The following is a 3,846-nucleotide window of genomic DNA, read 5'->3' on the forward strand; positions in this document are numbered from 1 at the left end:
CCTGAAAAACTTTTTCATTCCGCGTCGCCCTATCAAGCTCTCGCTGGATCCGCTCCTCTGCTATCAACGAGAGAAACGTCTGTTCTTCCACAACAGACAACAAAACTTTATGGTTGTTAAAAAAAAAGGTGCGCTTGTTCAAAACAGTTGCGTTCGATCCTTCGCTGGCTGTGCTGATTTAAATCTAGCGGTTCTTTTGTGTTTGTGTCGCAAGTTCAGTGACGCAGGTAGTGACGATTCTCTCCGGCCAATCCGTGATCAGCAGAGTTTACACGTCACGTTTTAGTAACGGTACGGTTCACTTGGAACCCCAACCGAAGTGGTACTAAAAAAAGTACCAGGTACCAGGTACTGTACCCAGTGGAAAACCCCCCAAAAGTGAACCGTACCGAGCCGTACCGTGCCGTACCATGCAGTGGAAAAGCGCCATAAGTGTGCCAAACTCATAGCAAAGAAGCCTGTTGCAGAACAGGCGGACATTGACGTTGCAGAAGAACGACTGTCAAGTGAACTAATGAACTTAAAGGTGAATTTTAACATTTTATGTAAATGGGGTCAGACCAGTGGTGTCAAACTCAATTCCTGGAGGGTTTTTGATTTGGTCCAGGGAGGCCCCCCCCTTTTAACTTTTATATTCGGGGGTTTTGAGGGGATTTTTCTTTCTTTTTCTTGCAGCTATGAGGGTTTAAGTCAGGCGTTGTTGTCCTGTTTTGCTTTATATAAACGCTTGGGCCTGTTTTCTGACTGGAAATAGTGAGTTGGGCCTCCAAATTAACTTAACTTTCAACTTGAACTGTAAATTTATTGTACACTGATGTCTTCTTCAGCATGACATGCCTTGCTTAAGGAGGTGGTGGTGCACGGTGTTGGTGGAGAATCTTGAGATTGAAGGGTAACGGTGTCTTTAAAAAATCAAGAGAAATCCAAGATATTATTGGCAGTAATCTGGGTCAGCAAGGTAAATTTTTATTTTATTTTTTTTATTTAATACTACAGCCATGGCCGGAGGTTTGCCCACTTTACCAAGCAGGGAATACAGATGGCCAGGGGACGTCTGGATCCAATATTTCACATCCCTAGGAAGAGGAAATATGAGGTCACCATGGTACAGGCCCAAAACCTTGGTCTAAAGCAGGGGTGTCAAACTCAATTCTTGGAGGGCCGGAGCCTAGCAGAATTTAGATTCAACCCTAATGAAACACACCTGATCCAACTAATCAAGTCCTTCTGGGTTATTTGAAAACTACATGGTATGTGTTGGAGCAGGGTTGGAACAAAACTCTGCAGGGCTCCGGCTCTCCAGGAATTGAGTTTGACACCCCTGGTCTAAAGTAATCATCATTCTTGTGCTTTACATGTACTAAGCTATTATGTAATATGCATCTCACTCCCTTGATGTAAAGGAACCTGTCCTCTCAAACCCACGCAATGTGAAGAAGCCATGCAGAGTCGAGTCCTCTCTGGAGGGAATTGGCATTTTGCGGGCATGTATCTAGATTTGATTTCCTTCTGTTTTTAAACGTGAAGCACCTCTATAAGCCGTAGGTTCAACTCACTCACAGGATCACAGTTAGTTATAAGTGCACTCCATGTACACATGCCAGCTTTCCACTTCTTACATACGGTATCTTAATCCAAGATTCTACAATAACTACATATATGCTATCTGCAGGACACAAATCTGAAAGCTACATAACATGCGAATTAAGAGTGGTCCTTCGCTTCTGACACTGTTTTCTGGTCCAAGATAATGATGATGATGACCTGATTTTGAGCTTACTGATTTTGTAGTGACTCATGTTTTATGTTCACAGCTGCCTGAGGAAATTTTGCACATGATCTTCATCCTTGTGGTGACCCTGCAATCCGTACCCTTGCTCTCACGTCCACACATTTCTGGAGGATAGTAAGAGAGGAATCCTTTCTGAAGGAAGCACACTTCTGCTGGCTTGATAGTAAGTTTTGTCTCTTTCCTTCTGCCCTCCTCCCATATTTTTAGAGGCAAAGCACCTCTGAGCTATAGGTGAAAGTCACTCACTCACAGGATCACGGTGAGCTATGGGTGGAACTTTGAGATTGTCAATCTTTGTCCCACTGAATGTCCCGCCGATGCCAGCAACACAACACAGTAGATGGCCTCTGGAGTGGTCACTTGCCATTATTAAAATGTAAAATGTGTGTTGTACATCAGTGGTGAGCAGTGACTTTTTTTAAACCGGGAATTCTGAGTCCACCACACCCTCCCACAATAAAATTAACTTGCAGAAAATGCACATTTCCTAGCTTATTTGTAAATCAAATTCATTCTTTTATATATTTTTTAATATTGCCAAATAAAACGCTGCAATGTGACAGTGACAACAATAAAATCAGAAACAGATACAAACATAAGGAAACCAAAGAAAACGAAATCAAATTAAAAATAATAAAATAAAAATTTTTTATATACATTTTTTAAAAAGTTTCAAATTAAAATTTTTTTTTATCACTTTATTAGTTCACTCAAGTATGTTGCCAATAACCATATATCTTATACATACATTATCTATGCCAAAAATGTAAGAAGATATGTTTTCAGTGGACTTTCAAATGTTTTATCATTTGATTTAGTCGAGTTAGTTTTGCAACAAACACAATATGATTTTCGGCAATCAAGATCTGGCAGAGGCAGTGCATTTTTCTGCTTGGGCGAGCACTTCGCTGACAGATTACCTCATGCATGAAATTACAAACCAATGAGAATGCGCAACAATCCTGACAAGTCATAGCAATAGAGCGGAGGCGCCAAAGCTGCTGTGAATCCACTTGCCCGATCTTCCGTAACCGACAGATTTACAGAAAATTACTGCCGTTTGGCAAATAGATCATTTTATATACTTATTCACAACTTTGTATTATGTAACCTTTAAGTTACATCTCAAATGACAAGGGATTAATAGTGCTAAAATGATTTTCATCATAATGTAACAATTACTTATACACTGGGCTAATGTTTTGTTTTGTTTTAGACAATAAGTGTTTATTTTATTTTCACATTTCTCTTGCTGTGGTGGCACACCACTCCTAAAATTAATAAAGGAAACACTACTACCTGAAAATGTTGCATAAAAATAAAATCTGAACATGTTTTACACATGAACCCTTCTCTTCTTTTGTCATCAGGTGTGGTGAACTGGAACACATTCAGTGCAATTCTCTCTACAAAGACTCTGAAGGCAACAGGGGATGTGGACAGAGGCGGAAACTACAAGGATTCTACTCTGAAAATTAGCAGGATACTGCAGCATTGACTGTTTTTATGAGGCTGGAGGCACTATAGCATCCATGAAAGAGAAGCTAGACATGTATTACTATTATGTATACATGGACATGTATCTTTCCATGGTTTGAACACTACTGACATTTCACATTTGTACATCAACATTTTTAACTATGGTATGTATATATGTATATACTATTTGTATAATGTTCTGTTTTTACTGTATACATTTGTAAAAATGAGCATGAACTACAGTGTACAAGTCCCATGAGGTATCATAGTTCAAATGTACAATTCTACACAAGTTTTTCATCGTATCGGTCTTCATTATTTTCTGTAAACAATGTGAAAATTTTAGTTTGATAAAGCAAGTAACAAATCTGCCTCTGAGCACAGAGGGGAAAAAATGAAGGGGATACAACTATGTGAACATTTTTGATAAAACAATTAAAGGGGTCATATGATGTTGCTAAAAAGAACATTATTTTGTGTATTTGGTGTAATGAAATGTGTTTATGCAGTTTAAGGTTAAAAAACACATTATTTCCCACATACTGTACATTATTGTTTCTCCTCTATGCCCCGCC

This window comes from Sinocyclocheilus rhinocerous, unplaced genomic scaffold (genome assembly GCF_001515625.1).
Source record: "Sinocyclocheilus rhinocerous isolate Xijiao unplaced genomic scaffold, SAMN03320098_v1.1 scaffold1839, whole genome shotgun sequence".
In the NCBI taxonomy this organism is placed as follows: Eukaryota; Metazoa; Chordata; class Actinopteri; order Cypriniformes; family Cyprinidae; genus Sinocyclocheilus; species Sinocyclocheilus rhinocerous.